The following is a 21,573-nucleotide window of genomic DNA, read 5'->3' as shown; positions in this document are numbered from 1 at the left end:
AACAGAACATTTGTCTAATGAGCTGCTTACTGATATCATTACAGATGTCACAGGTCTTTCTAATGATGTGCAGCATATTTATGACGCACTACGTGACATCTCAACTCCAGACCAGGACACGCGTCTAAGAGTGGATCTGTGTGCAGGGATTTCTGAGATAATTGTGTCCAGAGCCACATTTAGACTGGGGGGAAGTGTGTTAGAAGAAGGAGAGAAGAGTGGCCAGAAGCAGGCTCTCTCTTTGACTCAAGCACCTATAAATCTGGTTCTGCCACTTCTTCCAGGAAAAGTGCTTATAAATCTGGTTCTGCCACTTCTTCCAGAAAAGGCACCTCAGTGCATTCAAGCAGTTCTTCTGTAAAGCGACGAGATGCTGTCGCTGATGCTGCTGCAAGCCAAGCTGTTCTGGAAGTGTTAAAAGAACAAGAAAAAGAACAATTGGAAATGCAGTGCCTAGAAGCAGAAGCTAAAAAGAAGATAGCTGAGCAAGAGGCAGCAGGCATAAAGCGTCGTTTAGAAAGAGAAGCAGAAGAGGTTAAACGTCGTTTAGAACGAGAAACAGAAGAGGTTGAACGAAGAATAAAGAGAGGAAGAGGAAGCTAAAATTAAAGCTCAACTGGAAGAAGAACATGGAGCTATACAAAGGACTCTGGAGGAAAAGCGGAGAAAGATACAGCATTTGGAAGCAGTGAAAGGTCTTAATGCAGCACGAGCAAGAATTCTTGTGTACGATCAAGTGGAGGCCACAGAAGAGCGGAAAGACGTACTAGAACATGAGAGGGTAGCAGACAACAAAGTGCCTGCTCCCACAAGTCCTCTGTCCCTGTATACGTCTCCCGTACCACAAGTTGTGACCACCTCCTCAAATGACAGTACAGCAGAGCTTGTTAAGATGCTGGCAGGTGCTTTGAGTGTCAACAGAATTCCAATTCCTGAACCTTCATTATTCAGTGGGGACCCATTGAAATACAATGACTGGAAACTTTCCTTTGAAATACTGATTGATCAGAAAAGCATTGAAGACAAGGAGAAGATATACTACCTCCGTAGGTATGTAAGTGGACAAGCTAAGAAAGCACTTGATGGCTATTTCTTACTCGGAACCAAATCTGCCTATGTTGCAGCATGGAAGACTTTGGAGGAGAGATATGGTAATCCATTTACAATAGCAAAAGCATACAGAGACAAGCTCCAAGCATGGCCCAAGATGGGATCTAAGGACAGCTTTGAGCTCAGAGAGTTTGCAGACTTTCTCAGGAGTTGTGAGGCTGCCATGGTCAACATCAAGGCATTGGACATTTTAAATGACTGTAATGAAAACAGGAAAATTCTTTTAAAGTTGCCTGATTGGCTAACAGCGAGATGGAACAGGATGGTTATCCAAGAAGAAGAAGAGCGTAACCAATTCCCCTCCTTCAGCCAATTTGTAAAGTTTCTGACAAGAGAAGCGAAAATTGCCTGCAACCCTGTTACATCACTACAGTCACTGAAACAAGGTGAGACTGAAAAAACTAAAAGCCCAAGATATCAAAGCTTTGAAGCAAAGGCACTGACCACATGTTCCAATGAAAAGACTGTCATCATAACATGCATTTTCTGTGAGAAGTACGGGCATACTTTGCATAAATGCAGGAAGTTCATGGAGATACCTGTTACAGACAGAATCAAATTTGTTCAAGCTGAAAAGCTATGCTTTGGTTGTCTCAAGTCTGGTCACTACTCAAAGAGCTGCAACAGTAGGAATGTGTGCGACGTGTGCCACAAGCAACATCCTACATGTCTGCATGAGGAGCGAGCCAAAGAAGGACAAAGACCACCACAAGCCAAGCTAAAGCTAAATGAAGGAAAGCCAAGTACAAGTCAACAATTGTACAAAGAAAGACCTCAATCGACACAATGCAAAGAAACAACCACAAACTCTACTTCACATAGAGTAATACTTCATGAAGCTAACACACAAACAACTGCAATAATTCCTGTCTGGCTTTCATCCACAGATCAACCAACACAAGAAGTCCTTGTTTACGCTCTGTTGGATTCTCAAAGCGACACAACCTTTGTTATAAGGGAAGTAGCAGAAGCGTTGGAAGCAACCAAAGTCAAGGTCAAAGTCAAGCTCTCTACTATGACCTCAAGAACCACAGTAGTAAGCTCTGAAAGAATAGACAACTTACAAATCCGTGGCTTTTACTCTGGTAAGAAGATATTGTTACCACCAGTCTATACTCGGGATTTCATTCCAGCCAACAGAACACACATACCAACAGATGGAACTGCAAAAGCGTTGTCCCATCTAGAGCACCTCCAAGGAAAGATTGCACCTATGCAGGACTGTAAAGTAGGTCTGCTCATTGGGTACGACTGCTCACAAGCCCTGCTTCCAAGGGAAGTTGTGTCTGGCGAAGAAAGTCAGCCTTATGCACAGCGTACAGACCTTGGATGGAGTATTGTTGGCCATGGGAATCCCTGCGTAGACGCCATCGGAATCAGCCATCGCATAGTATTGAGACGAGTAACAGCAGGTGTGAAACGTTCTGTTAATCTCAAGACTGAAGTACACTATGTGAGCCGAACCCAAGTAAAAGAAATGACTCCCTCAGACAGAGTTCTTAAACCAGACTTCTCAGAAAGAACTGGAGAACACGACCCTGTGTCTCAAGAACATATCAAGTGCCTGTCGAAGTTGAGAGAGACCATCACGCAAAAGAACAATGGTCACTACGACATACCGTTACCATTCGAAGAAAAGGAAAAGAAAAGGAAAGGGAAAAGAAAAAAGAAGAAAAAACGACCTGTCGGAGAACTCAAGGTGGGAGAAATTAAGGAAGATGATCCTGAACTCCACAAGGCTTTTGTGTGCAACACTAAAGCAAAGGAAAACAGATCATCATTGGATCGCCTAGAGATTCTCGGAATGTGTCGAGTGTAGAAAGTACAGAAGACGTACTGAAGAACAAAGAATGGGTGACTTACCACAAGATAGATCGGAAGCAACTCCACCCTTCACTTACGCTGGCATAGACTGCTTTGGTCCGATCCATGTTAAAGAAGGAAGGAAGGATCTCAAAAGATATGATCTCTTATTACCTGTCTATGTTTAAGGGCCATACACAGGGTCAGATGGTAGGGTGAGAATTTAAATTGCTGGTGAGTGACACCACCTTAAAAGGTAAACCTACAACTAAGAGTGTTCCTTGATAGACCTGTACAGAAGGTTGTAACGCTACTCGAAGCAGACTAATTTAATGTTTGCCTAAAATGTATGTTAATAATATTTACATTTAGTCATTTAGCTGACTCTTTTATACAGGGCGACTTACAAGTTCTGTACTAGTCCCCAGGAGGGGCACAACTAGCAGCTGAATGACCACAAGAAATATTTAATTTAGAAGATAACCAAATTATGTTCAGAGAAATCCCACGTGTGTGCGATTTGGTGGGAGTGTAACTGTGGCCATTATATGGTTTCATCATTTATGTTATTTCAGTTTGTAAGTGTAATATTTGAGAATGTATTTATGTTTCATTTCTTATTTTCTTTATTATTTAATTTGCTACAATTTATAATATATTCATTTTGACGTCTGGTCATATGTGGTGTCCCGTTAGGCTGCTGTTGTGTTGTTACATTTGGGTCTGATTAAGACACCTGCGAGCAAGCGGCAGGGATGTTGGGAGACTGGGACTCATTAAGACACCTGCAGCGGCAGGAATGGTGAGACGAGTTGTACAGGCTCTCTAGATTCGAAGAGTGTACGACTATGTGTAGTGTACCACTAAGACTGTTACCAAGAACAGAAGAACAAGACCCCTTTTTTATGTAGCATGCAGCCAACGAGGTAATTAATGTTTGTTTGTATTTTGCTTTTCTGATGTATTGTTTTCACATCGTGTATATTATTGTTTGTGTTGACCTGACGCAACGTATATGTTTCTGTTTAAGTTTTCACGGTGGATTGGAGGACCAAGCCTTTAATAAACCCGTCGAAAGGAAACCACTTGTGTCTGCAGTGCTTGAAGGAGTTACATAGACAGTAGCTAAACAAAAAAGTGAATGTGTAAATATAGAGGTAAACAATAACTTTTTTACAAAAAGTTTTTTTTACAAAACTGATTTGCAGTGATGGGGGTAATACCGGTGCGCCATAGAAAGCATACTCACCAACTGCATCACATATATATACCCACATCTGTCTGTACATACCGGCACATAATCCTTTTACATATCTGTAGATATTATATCTATATCTGTACATATCCCTCACCTACTCTTACTAGTTACACTGCTGGCCAGTATGACTACTACCACACTGTCTTTATACCTGTATCACTGTACATATTAATACTACAACTGTACATACATCTGATTAGCACTATACCCAGTAGTACTAATTAATATATTTTATACCTAGTTTAATCACATGTACATTCTATATTACTATTGCACTTTACTGTTACATTTGTACTCTGGTTGGATGCCAAACTTATTTTCATTGTAAAATAAAACAAAATAAAATGTATTTGTAAAGCCCGAGATCACAAGGTAATGCCCCCATGGGCTTGACAAGACTTCTTTACACAAGTCAAGAAGTAACATCAGAATAAATCAACAACAAAAGCCACCATAAAATCCAAATATGCAACACTTCCAGACATACCCCAGCGAAGGGAAGGAAAAACTCACAAAAAACCTAGTAATAGGAAAAAAGCACCACAGGCGATTGGAGGAGAGAAACATTAGAAGGGCAGTTCAAAGGGGGATCCCCCAACTTGGATGTCGGTGATAATATAGTGTTGCTATGGATGATCGATGGGTGGAGAATAAACAGGCAAATAGTTGGTATCTATGTAGATATGTGTAATAAAACACATGTATGTACTTGCAGTAGCAACTGGGGTATATAAGAACATTTTGAAAGATTTAAATAGAATAGAGCTAGAGGCTGCGGTCTCGACTCCCGGAGAGTCAGCATTGCCTTGGCTCGGGCTGATCGCTATACTAACTCGTTTGGCTGAGTTAGGGGGAGGGGAGCCGTGGGTGGGTCCTGGGCGTTGTGGACAGCGACCCCTACAGTTTGGTCGGGGCGCCTGCTCAGCGAAGGTAGGATCTAGTGAGAGGTAGTGCGGCCTCCCACACGTTACACTCTCCCAGTGAGAATCTGCGCGGCCAGGCTGGCTGCCGGCTGGCTGCACATGCGTCGGAGGAAAGCATGTGACAGTCTCCGGCCTCTCGGACCAACAGTAGGGGAAAGTGTGCAACAACCAGGAAGGGGGTTGGGAATTGGCATAACGACTAACAGTGGGATGGGAGAAAATCAGAAAAAGAAGGAGGGGGAAAAAGATAATAAAAAAAAATAATAATAATAGAATAGAGCTAAGAACAATAACAACAAAAGAAAAAGCATAGAGGAACGAGCGCTAGTATGCAAATAAGATAAAGGCTAAATGTCAAGGCTCGGAGCTCAAAATATCAGTCATATTCCATTTGAATGAATGTATACATGTATGTATTCCGCTCGGATAAAAAATAAATGTATCCACTTTTTCTCCCCATTTTTCAAAATTTTCTCCCATCCCAATTTCGTGTATCCAATTCTTCCCTCCCCTGTCTTGAACGTTGCTAGACTATGCCTCCCACAGGTTGGTTGTAGTGAGGACAGAAGCCTTGCATCACGTGTCCCCTCCGGTACACGAGGAGGCAGCCTGTCGCATCTTTTCACCGCAGCAGCTCGAACTCTCAGTGGCGAGGAGTAACGTGTGGGAGGCTCACGCTGCCCCCATCACTTCCTGCTTCCGTCGCACCGGCGTCACCAAACCGACCTGTAGGAGTCGCTGTCCACAACGTCAAATCCCCACCCACCGGCTTTCCCACCCTCTAACACTTGCCAATTGTGTTAGTATGAACGACCGGCCAGCCGGTAGCAACGCAGAGAGCTGGGCTGAAACCCAGCGTCTCCTGCGTTAGAGGCGAGCGCCTTGCCCACTGCGCCAATCAGCCGCCCCCGCTCGGATCCATTTGAAGTATGGTGGGCGACGTAGAGAAGATCGCACCACCTTGGCCATCACCACAAGATATCCACCACCTTGGCCATCACCATGAGACATCCACTCACAGAAAGAGAGTTCCCGTGTTTGTAGTGGGTGGATATAGGAGCAAATAGATACATGTAGTAAGCATATATGAATAGAATAGAAGTACTTAGCCCAGCAATGAAGTAGAACTGTCATAATCACGGCGAGAGCCTTCCTCACCCCTCCTCCTTAATAATAATAATGGATTGGATTTATATAGCGCTCTTCATGACACCCCAATGACCCCAGAGCGCTTACAGAGTCCATTATTCGTTCATACACAGTCATACCGGTGGTGGTAAGCTACAATTGCAGCCAGAGCTGCCCTGAGGCAGACTCACGGAAGCGTGGCGAATAATCATCGCCTACGGCCCCTCCGACCACCACCAACATTCATTCACATGCATACACATTCATACGAGGCAAGTAGGTTAAGTGTCTTGCCCAAGGACATAACGGCAGTGGGATGGACATGGGCTTGAGCGGGATTCGAACCACCAACCCTTCGATCATTGGATGACCCGCTCTACCCCTGAACCACGCCACCCCTTCCACACCCTTATATGGGCAGCATCCAACCCCAGCATTCCCACGCTGCCAGAGGGACATCAATCAGCGCGGCTGTGAGGGATTCCCTCATCAACAACCCCTACATCAGCCCACGGATCCTGTTCCCCCTCGTCGCAGTGTTATCCTAACAACCTAGGTACGACGACGCACACTAGCCTTGCTACTTCTTCCTTGTTGCCTGCATTGTCCTAATCTTTGTTCTCCCTGTGCCCAGGACCACCGCTCCCGAGCTACGCCGTCTCCCGAGACACCACCCACCTGGACGCTCCTGTACTGCACGAGGAGTGCACCTGCTCGCGCCTATTTGCACATTCCTGTACTTGCATACCTGTCTGCTTGGTGCCTAAAACCAACCTAAAACGCTCCATTCTCTCTCCTCCTGTGTTCTGCTATTGGGCTCCGCCACTGCTGCCCTAACAAGAACAGGCATGGTTTAGACTTTGAAGACAGTATAAAGCTGATCCATGACCTCAGTGGTGCTCATAACCAATATGGGGTAGAACAGTCAATGCAACCTTGGCCATCACCACGAGACATCCACCACCTTGGCCATCACCACGAGACATCCACTCACAGAGAGACAGGGAGATAGGGACAGGGGTTAAAGAGTTCCCGTGTTTGTAGTGGGCCGACATAGGAGCAATAAATACATGTAATAAGCATATATATGAATAGAATATAGAAGTACTTAGTCCAGCAATGAAGTAGAACAGGCATGGTTTAGAGACGCTGTAGGTCCGACAGAGGACGGTATGTAGCTGATCCATGACCTCAGTGGTGCTCATAACCAATATGGGGTAGAACGGTCACTGCAATCTGTATAATGACATACTAACACTTGAGTCAATGACTCCGAGAGACAGGGAGAGGGGTTAGACTAGAGTTCCTGTGTTTGCAGTGGGCAGACATAGGAGCAATAGATACATGTAGTAAGCATATATATATGCATACATAGTAGCAATAGAATCAAAGTATATAAGAACATTATTAAATTAAAGTAGTAAATAGAACTAAGAACTACTACAAGTGCTAGTATACAGGATGAGATACAAGACGATGGCTCAGGGCCATTTGCCCCGGGGGGCAGGAGAACTATTCAGAATTGGTTGAGGTAGAGCAGGTATGGTTTGACCTTGTAGGTCAGACAGAAGGCGGTATGAAGCTGATCCATGGGGCCAGTGGTGCTCATGTCCTGGTATGAGGTAGAACGGTCACTGGAATCTCTATATCGATATATCCACTCAGAGAGACAGGGACAGGGGTTAGAAAATCTCCCATGTCTGCAAAAAAGCAGACATGGGAGCAAATAACAGACATCCTAACTGAACTAGACAGATTAAACTATAAGGGCCTATCCCCGACCAGGTGAGATCAGGGTAGGTTGAAGGAGAGAGAGAAAAGATGGTCTTTAGTGAGGATTTAAACGTTTTTACAGAGCAGGCGCCCCTGACGACGGTGGGTAATTTATTCCACAGGTAGGGAGCGCGGTAGGCAAAGGCTCTGTGGCCAGTGGATTTATATTTTACCCTAGGAATCGATAGGAGCCCCGCATTTTGTGAACACAGAGCATGAGCGGGCGAGTATCGTGAAATGAGATTGGATAGATAGAGCGGTGCAAGCCCATTTCAAATTTTGTAAGTGAGGAGTAGCACTTTAAAGTCAGATCTGGCCTGAATGGGAAGCCAGTGTAGGGAGGACAAAATTGGTGTGATATGATCAAATTTTTTTGTTTTAGTTAGTATCCGTGCAGTTGCATTTTGCAAGAGTTGAAGAATTTTTATGCTTGAATTAGGTAGGCCTGAAAAAAGTGCATTACAGTGTGTGTTGTACTGTACTTCTGTTGTATAGTAACAATACATTTTAATCTAATCTAATCTAATGCATTACAAACAAAGGTAATGCTGTTACAGTAATATACTCTACTCTCAGTAATATAATGTGTTACTAATAGTGTTTCAGTAATATTATTACAGTTACTATGTCAAGTAGTTAAAGTTAGCTGTTTTTGTTTGTTGACCCACTCCTATCTGAGCTCCGGGAGGGTCATCATTAGGAAATACAGTAGGCTCATTTCAGTTCCACATGATCTGGGAGGGTCATCAAAGAGAAGCCACCTATTCTCTGTCCTCGCTCCACAATGGTGGAACGAACTTCCCACCACAGTTAGGACAGCTGAAACCCGACCAAGTCAACTAAAAACACACTTCTTCAATCAACATCTGAAGAAGAAGAAAAAATACTATACTAATATGTCTTTACTACTATGCACTCAACACTGCAGCACCCAAGTTTCAGCACTATTTGATGAACATTGTTACTCAGCTGTAAGAGTTGTACCCTTCCTGCTGACTTTTCGTACATAACTTGTAAGTCGCTTTGGATAAAAGTGTCAGCTAAATGACAAAATGTAAATATAAATGACGCCTAATTCTCTCCTCAAGGCACACACCACTGCACTATCCGTGGTGCTGAACTAGACAGCCTCATTTATCTATCTTTGCCTCTCAAGACACACACCAAGGCACACACCATGGCACTGTCTATGGTGCTGAATTGGACAGCACAGTCTCAAGAACATTCACTTATGCAGAAACCAAGACTGAAATGGATATATAGCTTCAAGGGGTCTCTCCATTTGTTTAACTAGAAAGTAACGCAAAAGTAGTGTAATAAGTAACGTAACTTGTTACTCTACACAGACAGTAATATTGTAACGTGATTTATTACTTATCAAATTAAAGTAACTAGTAAAATATAATGTTAAAATTTGGAAATAACTTGCCCAACACTGTTGATTTATCTTTCATCTTATCTATCTTGAAACTATTTCTCTCACACCGCATGCACTGGTCTTGTTATGGTTTGTAACCGACCCCAATCGCACAACACAAGACAGGTATGAGAGTAAGCCAAAACAGGGCAAATATTTATTATAGAACAAAAAGCGGCAGAGTCCCTTTAAGGGAAAACACAAAAACACTAGAGTCAAGGAAATCTGGAAAATGCGGCACTGTGCCTTTAAGAGGCGAACAGGCTAAGGGACTAAGGCTAAGGGCCAGGGCTAAGGACCAGGGCTAAGTGTCAGGGCCAGGAACAGGGGCACTGGAGAGGGGGACAGGGACAGAGGCCCGGAGAGGCGGGCTGGAGACAGGGACAGAGAACAGGGTTAAGGCCTTGGACAGGGCGAGGGCCAGAGCTGCTTACAGGGATGAGGACAGGGTTCCGACGGCGGAGGCCTGGCACGGGGACAGGGGCCCGACGGCGGAGGCCTGGCACGGGAACAGGGGCCCGACGGCGGAGGCCTGGCACGGGGACAGGGGCCCGACGGTGGGGGCCTGGCACGGGAACAGGGGCCCGACAGCGGGGCCTGGCACGGAGATCCTCCTCCTCCTCTTCGGATGCTGCAGACGGGCAGCGCAGAACAAAGGGGGTCCCAGGGGACCGGGATGGGAACACGCCGTCCTCCCGTGGAATACTAGGGAGCGACGACGAGCCTGGGTCCAAGGGGAACGGGATGGGCACACGCCGTCCTCCCGTGGAATACTAGGGAGCGACGACGAGCCTCACCCCCAGGAACGAGGATCACGAAGAGACGCCTTCCTCCCGTGGAATCGGGAGCGATGACGAGCCGGCTTGACGTCTGGAGTGGGAACACTGGAAAACCTCCCGTAGAGAATTAGAGAGCGAAGACGGTGTCCCACTCCAGGCAAACGGCGACAGGTGGTGATGGCTGGCACGTCGTCTCACGCCGGAGACGCGGCAGGTGATGGTAACGTACAGGATGGTAACGTACAGAACTCCATGAACACAGAGTGTACACAGATACAGATACAGAACGAACACAGAGTCCAGAACACAGAACGACCCGACAAGGACTGGAGGGGAGTCTGCAACCTATGTACTCTCCCGAGGTGATTGCAAACTCCCAACAGGTGCGTGAAGGTAGAGGATCAAGGATGTCCAAGGGTGGGGGCTGGTGAAGAGTAGAGGAGAGTAAATCATCGCAAGGGTGGGGGCTGGTGAAGAGTAGAGGAGAGTAGACAGGGAAAACACAGGAAAAAGGTCCAGGGACAGGCGAATCCTCACAGGTCTGATCTTCCACAGTTCTAGCATTGGCAAAATGACACTGAATGGTTAAAGGGGGGGCGGCGGGGCGCTACATCATCCATTCCTTTATCCACCTCGAGAGATATCTCAGACACCACTGATCCACTTTTGACAACACTTGGGGAATGATGCATCTTGCCATTGTGTTGCCACATTTACAGATGTATACTGCACTACAACTACAAGTCCAAATTAAAAACAATTATCCAGACATATTTACCACACCATATGTTTGATTTACATGACATTTGGTGCAAATGATATCCTCTGGAACCATCAATGTACTATTTACCATATTGAATTTTCTCTCATTTAGGCCTTTCCAACCTTGGGATCTCCCATAATATGAAAATGGAATCCCATAAAATATTTAAATTCAAACTAAATTGGCTGTAATAATATTTGACCATTATTTTGACATTAAAAACAGCTACCAACTGATTTTTACATTGCAAAACATTTACATTTGCACTCTGTTTAAGAGTAAACATGAGCAGCCAAAAAAGATTGAAGTGATTTTGTGCCTTCCAACCTCAATATGGGGTCACCTGTGAAAAAACGTTGGGAACCTCTGACCCCATTTCAAACTTGGTACATAGCCTGAGAGGACTGACATAAACCATTACTGCATAGACACTCAATACAATCATGGGGTGGCACATGATTTGACACTGATTGGCCCAAAGGGTGACTAAATCACATGTTCATTGTTGCCTTCATAGTTACTGTGGGAAGGCAACCTTGAAATGCATTTTGGAGAAGGAATGTTTTTTTTTTTTTCAGTGTTCAGTAGAAAGCTATCTGGCTGCATGCTAGCCTAGCTCAGCACAATTGAATGGGAAAGGGATATGAACCAGCTAGCCTAGCTGTTGGCCAACTTCTCCGGGATCTCCCGGAGTTCTATGCTAGGCTAGTGGTTTGTATCTGCTTCCATTAATTTGTGCTAAGCTAGGCTAGCTTGCAGCCGGATAGATTTCAACTGATCTATATTGTTGTCTGACTCTGGAGAAGACAATACGTGCATTTCCCATAATGTTGGCATGTTCCTTTAACTTTTCATTGTTCAACTGTCCAAATTGTGTTTCCTAGCTTTAATTATTCATCAGCACAGGTATCAAGTTCTATTAGGGTTGGGCTAATGGGTTGTGGTGTCATGTTCATGATTGTGCAAAGCTAAGCCACTGTTAACCTTCATCAACATGTGTATCGAATTGTAAATTATGTACTGCCATGGTACCACTTTTGTATAATAGCATGGTATAAATACAAGTTAAACCATGATACCAGTGGTAATATGAATGAATGAATGAATGAAAACTTTATTTAACAGATTGCAGAATGGGTACAATACAGTACGGCTCAATACATACAATTGTTAAGGGGATGCAGACCTGAGAAAGACGTTTGTCTTGTTTCCATCAGGGTCCCCCATTTTCAATTCATATAGAATGGAATGGTATTCCATTCTTTTTCTGGTGAACCCCCCCCCCCCCCCAAAAAAAAGGATGGGAATACTATACTTTTTATCACCTGAAAATTTACTTTCATAATTGTATGCAGGACATTTGCATGGGATGGATGTTTTTATAATGGACCTTTCAATAAAGAGTGTGGGGGGGGGACTTTCTCACATATTTCTGTAGTCTGTCGCTGGATTGGTCGCTATGGTAACACCTCTTTGCGTGCGGCAGTAGAAACAGGGCATTGCGAGGGTACACACCACACCAGGGGTACACGCACTTGAGAAGGACAGAGTAATGTAAAATGGTTTAGCATTAGTCTTGTGGTGATTTTAAAGCCTCGTTGTTAAAATAACGTACGTGCGTGCCATCTCAGCCTTTTAAACGTCACATTTTAAACGGGTGGCAAGATGGCGGCATTTACATTTACCAGACAAGGAGCTGTACACAACTCTAAGGTAAGGGTTAACATTTATCTGTTTATTAACCCATAATTATTAACTAACCTAACGTTACGTCGAGCCTGTAGAATTGAGCCCCGTTTCGATCCTACCATCAACGTTGGGACTACATGGGCCGTTGCGGTGTTTGCTATGACTGACTACAGAAGTTGGTATTTACTGTATATAAAACAATAGATGCAACATTACATCATGGGATAACCGTCCACCGGCAAACGTCATCCGCACTGAATTTTGATCGCCACGCCTCTATCCATAGTGGTCGCGCCACGCCGCTTTTTGGGGAAAGCTACTCGGGGAATACACCGGGATTCAATTGTGTTTGTTCATAAACTACAATTTTAGGACAAAACACACAGATATCACGCTGAAGACCAATGAGGAAATATCCTACTATGGTAATTACCATAGAGAAGAGTGGAGTCATGCCTGAAAACAATAGTCATTAGCATAACTCTAGTTCTATGATTGCTGGCTATGCATCTGACAGTGACCAGGGCCACATCCCCACCTGCAGCATATAGGGAGGTGTAGTGGTTACGTCATTTTCGTTTTTTCCTGTTCCACCCCAATGTATTTCCCCATTGACCATTTCTAATGGTGAATTATATGAATATGTACTGTTGGACTGTGGTAATTCCATGTACGAATAAATAAATGATGATGATGATGGTGTACCTTTCTGTGCGTATTTATCCACAATCTATAGCTCAACATGAAAATATTCGCAATTAATCGTAAAGGTAGCAAAATAACAACATTTATGTTTTCGTTCGCTAGGAAACTACACTGCTATTTGGCGCTGCTGACTGACGTCACCACAGCGTAGCCTCCTGCCTACTAGTCACAGACCTAGGATCAGATTTCCCTTACATTCCATAAGCGTAACAATTTGTACAATGGGAAAATAACTGACCCTGAATCTGTGGCTAGTATCTGTTTCACCCAACACTAGTGCTCCGTGATCATAGCCATTTATCTCTAACGCTAACCACTATTTGTAAAATCCACAACCACGTTACAATATTTGTATTTATAATTTAAATCGTATAACGTTATTTCGCTGCATATTAAATCACTGTAAATACTAATGTAAATCATTGTGTCATTGTACATATTGTGTATAGTTTATAACGTTAGTAGCTAGCTAGATTGCTAGCCAGCATTCCCGAAACTCCTAACATGCCCCGATTTAAAATGGTTCTCTCCTCTTTGTATACTTTTGTCCTCACAAACAAAGTATTCTGCCAGGGAACTTATGGACACGACAGTAGTAGTAGTTATAAGGGCTTTGAGCTTGTAACGTTAGCTATCGTGGTATCAACGAGCCATGACGTGTAGCTAGCTAGCTAGCTTGCTAGCCGGCATGATGCATGCAGTATTTGCCCCATAGCCCCTTTCGTGACTGTGATGCACGCCAACAAGGTTTGGCCGAGTGAATACGAAAGGGGCTACTTGCCCCACAGGTCTGAGAAGAGGACCTGCACATTTTACTCGTTCCCGAAACTCCTCTACATGCCCCGATTTAAAATGATTCACGACAGTCAAGTCAAGTCAAGTCAAGAGTTTTATTTGTCACAGCATACAAGTATACAATGAAATGCGGGGGGTCTTGCCCGCAACGATTGTGCATAATACAATAGTAATATATAATAATATAATAAGAATCCAATAGAACGACATTGTGCAATAATACAAGTAATCAAAGTAGGGCATATCGGTATATGTACATGAGTTATTTACAGAGCATGGTAGGACATGCTAGGTCCTGTGGTAGCGCAATACACTGTTAGCTACGGATGAGGCACTGGGTCTTTATGTACACTGCTATACAATGCTATATTATACAATCTCAAGTTATACTACTATTCTTAAAGTGACCTTTCCTTTTGTAAAGTGACCATAAGTGTGAGCGTGTGCAGCATGAGTGTGTGTGTGCTCATGTTAAAGTGGCTGCTAGTGTGTGAGCGTGTACAGTGTGTGTGTTGTGTGTGTGCTCATGTGTGCTTGTGTGTGGAGAGTTCAGTGTTCAAGGCTCTGATGGCCTGGGAGAAGAAGCTGAGCCGAAGTCTCTCTGTCCTAGTTGCTGGTGTTCACAGTAGACATAATGCTAACGTCTAGTACGTTTAGGGGGTAACGTTAACGTTAGCTAGCTAGCTTGGTCAGCTGACCGTGACGGGGATAAGGCGACAGCCTAACAGGCCAATAGCATAGCGTACTGAACAACAGGCTGCCTACTGGTAAGTGTAGTTCTTTTTTTACAACAAATTAAAAACCTTATAACTACCTTTATTTCAACCAAAAATGCTTAAACAATAATGTTAGTGGTAGAATGGAACTAATTTTGATTTTGTGCAAAAATGGAAAGCTTGCCAATGTTAATGCGACATAATTGTTACAATAGCCGATAATCCATTTTCCCAATGATAAATCCCTATACGGGTGGAACAACCAGTGATGTCAGACTACACCTCCCTATAGGTGCTGGCCTGTCTTGCTTCGCCTATTGGACTGTAGCGCATAGTGAGCGAGTAGCCCTGATCAATGGCCCCAAATGACTAATTAAAGGAATAAAGAGCTCAGACCATCTCACATTTGGAAGGAGTGGCTCTCAGACATGTACAACAGGTAAGACCTGATAAAAGGACTGTTCATCGACTACAGCTCAGCATTCAATACCATAGTCCCCTCCAAACTCATAGCCAAGCTCAGGGACCTGGGCTTGAATTATGACCTCTACCAGTGGGTCTTGGACTTCCTGACGGGCAGACCCCAGGTGGTGAGAGCAGGCAACTGCACCTCCTCATCCATCACCCTCAACATAGGGGCCCCCCAGGGCTGTGTTCTGAGTCCCCTCCTCTACTCCCTGTACACACATGACTGTGTGGCACAGCGGAACAACAACACAATCATCAAATTTGCTGATGACACAGTAGTGGTGGGCCTGATCTCTGCAAACGATGAGAGGGCCTACCTAGAAGAGGTAAAGGTCCTAGCGGGATGGTGTCAAGAGAACAGCCTCTCCCTGAACGTCAGCAAAACAAAGGAGATGATTGTGGACTTTAGGAGGTCGGGGGTCAGGGACTACAGCCCCCTCAGCATCGACGGGGCACCGGTTGAGAGAGTGAACAGTTTTAAGTACCTCGGAGTCCACATATCCGAGGACTTGACATGGACCACACACATTGACAGTGTTGTGAGGAAGGCACTGCAACGCCTCTACTTCCTCAGGCGCCTAAGGAAGTTCCAAGTCAGTCAGAAGATCCTTAAGAACTTCTACTCATGTACAATAGAGAGCATGCTGACTGGCAATATCACCTCCTGGTTTGGGAATAGCACCGCACAAGACGGTAGCAGACTACAGAGAGTGGCCCGTTCAGCCGAACGCACAATTGGAGGGGGGCTTCCCACTCTCCAGAACATTTACAACAAGCGGTGCATGGGTAAGGCTAAGAGAATTATCAAAGACTCCAGCCACCCATGTACCTCATCCCATTTCTGCTTGCACTATATAGTATTGTATATTAGTATATTATATAGTATATTGTATGGTAACTCAGTTACTTCTACTTTGCATTGAACATTGTACATATGTACATATTGAACACTTGTGTCTACGTACGTGACTTCTATTTTATACTGCTATACTTATTTTATTTTATACTTATCTTTTTTGTCTAGCACAGTCTCTGGAGCGTAACAGAAAGAAGCATTTTGTATAAAAGTATTCTGTACTTCTGTATGACAACTAATAAAGAAACTTGAAACTAGAAACTTGAACTTGACTAGGGGAAGACCAGTCCAGGAGGCTGCTATACAGATGTCTTCCACCGAAACCCACTTAAAAATGACACACGAGGCAGCTACTTCACAAGTAGAGTGCGCCCTGACCCAGACAGGTGGAGTCTACGCTGCCAGCTTAATCATTTTAGGCAACCAGCTTGCGCCTAGCCACGCCCCCGCGGCATTATGCAGCCGTAATCCCCCCTCTTTTAACATCGACGGTTAGCTCAACTGGTTCGCCGCCTTGCTGTGGATCCTGCGGTGCGTTGGTGACAAGTTCGAATCACTTCAATTATTTTTTTTTATTTTTTTTAACGTGCATTCTTTCGCCGGTTAAGTTTAGGCATTCTTTCGGAGTTGGTTAAGGTTAGGGTTAAGTTTAGGCATTGTTTCGGAGTTGGTTAAGGTTAGAAGGGTTAAGTTTAGGCATTGTTTCGGAGTTGGTTAAGGTTAGAGTTTGTCTTAGAGCATGGCAATATTCTTTCGGAGTTGGTTAAGGTTAGGGTTAAGTTTAGGCATTGTTTCCGAGTTGGTTAAGGTTAGGGTTAAGTTTAGGCATTGTTTCGGAGTTGGTTAAGGTTAGGGTTAAGTTTAGGCATTGTTTCGGAGTTGGTTAAGGTTAGAGTTTGTCGCAGAGCATGGCAATAGAATGCAGCCTATTTCCGCGCTGCCGCGGTCACATGGGCGTTGTGGCCAATCAGAGAAACGCTGAACACAAGTTGGTTGCCTAAAATGTTGACGCGTCCTGCCAGGGTGTAGCAGAGGGATATACCCTTGCACAGCTAGTGTGACAGACATTGCTTAGGCAGAACCCTGCCTTTAGCTGAGCCACCGTGACCTGCATACGAACTGTGGAGAGCCAGGGTCTTAATAATAATAATAGACTCCATTTGTAATGCGCTTTACAGTTGCGGGGCAAATCTCAAAGCCCTACAGTTAAAAGAACTTAAAAACTAGAGAGAATAAAGGAAAGAAAGAATATAAAAATAGGCAAGACTAAAACATAGAATAACATAGAGAAACATAGAATAAATAAAACTGATAAAAGAAATTGGTAAAAGAACATAAAATGTGTGGAGCAAAAAATTTGATAAAAAGTCAACAGAAGGCTCTACTAAAAAGGTGAGTTTTGAGGCCTTTCTTAAAAGCATCCACAGTCTGTGGTGCTCTCAAGTAGTCAGGGAGAGCATTCCACAGACTGGGAGCGGAAGAGCAAAAAGCCAGAACTCCCATAGTGCAGAGATTTGTCCTTGGGCGCTGGAGGAGGTTTGCCTGGCCAGAGCGGAGATGTCGAGAGGAGGAGTGAGGGGTGATGAGTTCTTTGAGGTATAGGGGGGCGTTTCCGTAGAGGCATTTGTGGGTGAGCAGGGAGACTTTGAACTCAATCCTGAGTGAGACAGGGAGCCAGTGAAGGGACTTGAGGATGGGAGTGATGTGGTGGTATTTCCGCACTCTCATCAGGATCCTAGCAGCGCTGTTTTGGATACATTGTAGCCTTTGGATGTTCTTGCTAGGGATTCCGATGAGGAGTGCGTTGCAGTAATCCAGCCTGGAGGAAACAAAGGCGTGGATGAGCTTTTCGGCATCTGACAGAGTGAGTGAGGGGCGAAGTTTGGCGATGTTCCTAAGGTGGTAGAAAGAGTTTTTGTATAGTTGATTTATGTGTGCCTCAAAGGTCAGGTGAGGGTCCATTTTTACTCCTAGGTTGGTGATTGTTGGTGACAGGGTGATGTTTTAGCCGGAAAAGGTGATGGTGGTGATGGTGGATGAGCGAACCTGGTGTGGGGTGCCAATAATAATGGCTTGAGTTTTAGAACTGTTTAACTGTAAGAAGTTGTGCTTCATCCACGCCTTGGTCTCCTCAAGGCATGTGGTCAGAGTGGAAGATGGCAGAACTGTGGATGGGGTAGGGTTTATTTTTAGGTAGAGTTGGGTGTCATCAGCGTAGCAGTGGAATGATATTCTTCAAAGTAGGACCTGCAGTGCATATTGGGCAGCCCTACCAGCGTATGGACGGTCTGTGCTCTGTGGAGACATCAGCTCATCCGCGATGCCAGCATTTTACAACTGAACCATGTCAGTGTTTATGACTGGCTGAGTGTTTATGGCAAACCCTGGTTGGGAAACCTTCGCTCTTTCATGGACCATATAACACTGTTTGATTTAAGTGACTTTAGTTATATATCGCATAGCTCTGCTCAGCATCTATTGCAATACTCTTCATATCCAGTATTTAACTGAAATAAATTCTCACATTCAGATTCAGATTCAGATTCAGATTCCTTTATTGAGCCATTTGTGTAAAACACATTGGTAATTGTTGCAGCAATACAGTGTATGCATTTTTCTTTTTTCACAGTAAACAAACACCAACACAGACAAGAAACGAAAACAGTGCAGTGGGGGATTAATCAATAAATAAAATACATATATATATATATAAAGTGAAGTGTGCAGAGATCCAGTACGGACTAGTGCAGTGCAGTCAATGTCATTTAGCCAGTGTCACTTGGGGGCAGGGGGGGGGGGGGGGGGGGTACCGAGGGGGGGGGGGGGGGGGGGGCCTGAGGCATTGATCAGCCTGGCGGCTGAGGGGAAGAAGCTCAGTCTGTGTCGAGCTTTCACAGCCTTTGGGATCCTCAGCCTTCTCCCAGAGGGGAGCAGGGTGAAGAGGCTGTGACCGGGGTGGGATGGGTCGGCCATGATCTTTCTCGCCCTCTTCAGCGCCCTGGAGTTGTGCAGGGACCTGAGGGAGGGCAGGGGACAGCCGATCACCCTCTCCGCGGAGCGAATCACCCGCTGCAGCTTGGCAAGATCTTTTGCCGCTGCAGCAGGGAACCAGGAGATGATGGAGTGGGTGAGGATGGACTCAATGATGGCCGTGTAGAATTGGGCCATCATGGTCCTCGGCAGTTTATACTTCTTCAACTGCCGGAGGAAGAACATCCTCCCCTGGGCCTTCTTGAGCAGGCCCGTGATGTTAAGCTCCCACTTCAAATCCCGGGAGATGGTCATGCCGAGGAATCGGCATGACTCCACGGAGGTCACCTGAGTGCCTCCCAGTATGATGGGAGGGGGCAGGGCTGCTTTCTTCCTGAAATCCACTACCATCTCCACTGTCTTTTGAGCGTTGAGCTCCAGGTTGTTGCAGCTGCACCAACTCTGCAGCCTCTCGATCTCCCTCCTGCAGGCCGACTCATCCCCCCTGGAGATGAGACCCACCAGGGTGGTGTCGTCAGCGAATTTCAGGAGTTTGACCGAGGGGTGTAGAGAGGCACAGCTGTTTGTGTACAGGGAGAACAGTAGTGGGGATAGAACGCAGCCCTGCGGGGAACCGGTGCTGGTGGACCTAGAGCTGGAAATGCTCTTCCCCAGCCTCACCCGCTGAGACCTGTTGGACAGGAAGTCGGTAATCCACCTGCGAGTGGAGGCCGGCACCTGCAGCAGGGATAGCTGGTGCTCCAGGATGGGTGGAAGGATGGTGTTGAAGGCCGAGCTGAAGTCCACATACAGGATCCTGACATAGTTGCCCGCGTAGTCCAGATGTTCCAGCGTGTAGTGCAGAGCCATGTTCACAGCATCCTCTGTGGATCTGTTGGCTCTGTACGCGAACTGCAGCGGGTCCAGCACAGGATCTGTGATGAGCTTCAGGTGGGTCAGGGCGACAGGTCTGTAGTCATTAAGGCCCGTGACCTTGGCCTTCTTGGGGACGGGGATGATGGTTGAGGCCTTGAAGCATGCTGGGACGTGACACAGCTCCAGCGATGCATTAAAAATGGTGGTAAACACCGGTGCGAGCTGGTCAGCGCAGTGCTTCAGGGCAGAGGGGGAGACAGAGTCCGGGCCGGCCGCCTTCCGGGGATTCTGACTGGAAAACAGCCGTTTCACCTCTCTCACACTGACAGAGAGAGGGGGGGGGGGGATGTGGGGGGGGGGGGGGGGGGGGGGTGGGGGGCACTGGGGTGGGGGGATGGAGGATGTGACCGAGTGGGTGAAGGAAGAGGGCGGGGGGGAACCTCTTTCTCAAACCTACAGTAAAATGTGTTTAGCTCGTTCGCCAGGGGGAGGCTATCAGGCGCCTGTGGTGACTTCGGCTTGTAGTTTGTAATGGTCTTGAGGCCTTTCCAAACGGAGGAGGAATTCCCCTCAGAGAGCTGCTGCCGCAGTTTCTCTGAGAAGCGAAGTTTCGCCTCCCTCACCTCTTTGGCGAACTTGTACTTGGCCTGCCTGAACCGATGAGCATCACCACTGAGCCTGGCCACCTCCTTCTCCGACCTCAGCCGCCTGAGTTGGGCTGAAAACCAGGGTTTGTTGTTGTTGTAGATCTTCCTAGTGCTCCTAGTGATCTTCCATGTATATGGAAGCAAATGAGTGACAGAAGTATTTGAATTTTATCAGACACCGAATTTATAGCATTGAAAATAATTACTTTGAAAACATGTATCTGATTTTTTTTCAGACACCGAATTTATAGCATTGAAAATAATTACTTTGAAAATCATGTATCTGAATTTTTTTGCTCCGAATTTACCTATGTGAAAAAAAATTCAGTGTTTAAAATTCAATGTAAAAATTTTGAATGCATAATAAAATTCAATGTAAAAAATTCTATGCATAATTGCGGTGTATACAATTCAATGTAAAAAAATTCGATGCATAATTGCGGTGTATAGAATTCGATGTAAAAAAACATCATCCGGGCTACCCAGACAGGATAAGCAATCGAGCCTGGATGCAATCGAACTGACTTCTGGCCTATCACTACACGGCTTTGTCAGTCATGTGATCACACCAACCCGGGAGAAAGATGGCGGTATACGGTGGGGAGGAGACTGTACATTAGGAAGGGGTGGGTGGGTGGGAGAGAAATATACATATGGTGGGGAGAGAATATATACACGGTGGCGAGGAGACTGTACATTAGGAGGGGGTGGGTGGGAGAGAAATATACATACGGTGGGGAGAGAATATATACATACGGTGGGGAGGAGACTGTACATTAGGAGTGGGTGGGAGAGAAATATACATATGGTGGGAAGAGAATATATACATATGGTGGGGAGGAGACTGTACATTAGATTAGGAGGCGGTGGGTGGGTGGGAGAGAAATATACATATGG

General features: G+C 45.3%; 1 protein-coding gene across 2 annotated transcripts in view; it reads left to right on the top strand.

The window, feature by feature from the left end:
• Nucleotides 1-12,445: 12,445 nt before the first annotated feature.
• The window catches only part of LOC311232856 (uncharacterized protein), a 50,352-nt gene continuing 41,224 nt past the window's right edge, over nucleotides 12,446-21,573 (top strand). For both annotated transcript variants that reach the window (XM_084319686.1, XM_084319685.1), the window contains exon 1: nucleotides 12,446-12,667. The gene's annotated coding sequence lies outside the window, so the exon portion shown is untranslated. The remainder of the gene's footprint in view (nucleotides 12,668-21,573) is intronic.

The sequence above is a fragment of the Notolepis coatsorum genome (assembly GCF_963971535.1).
Source record: "Notolepis coatsorum genome assembly, chromosome: 8".
Lineage (NCBI taxonomy): Eukaryota > Metazoa > Chordata > Actinopteri > Aulopiformes > Paralepididae > Notolepis > Notolepis coatsorum.
Note: the sequence above shows the minus strand (reverse complement) of the source record. Positions and strands in the feature narration are given on the sequence as shown.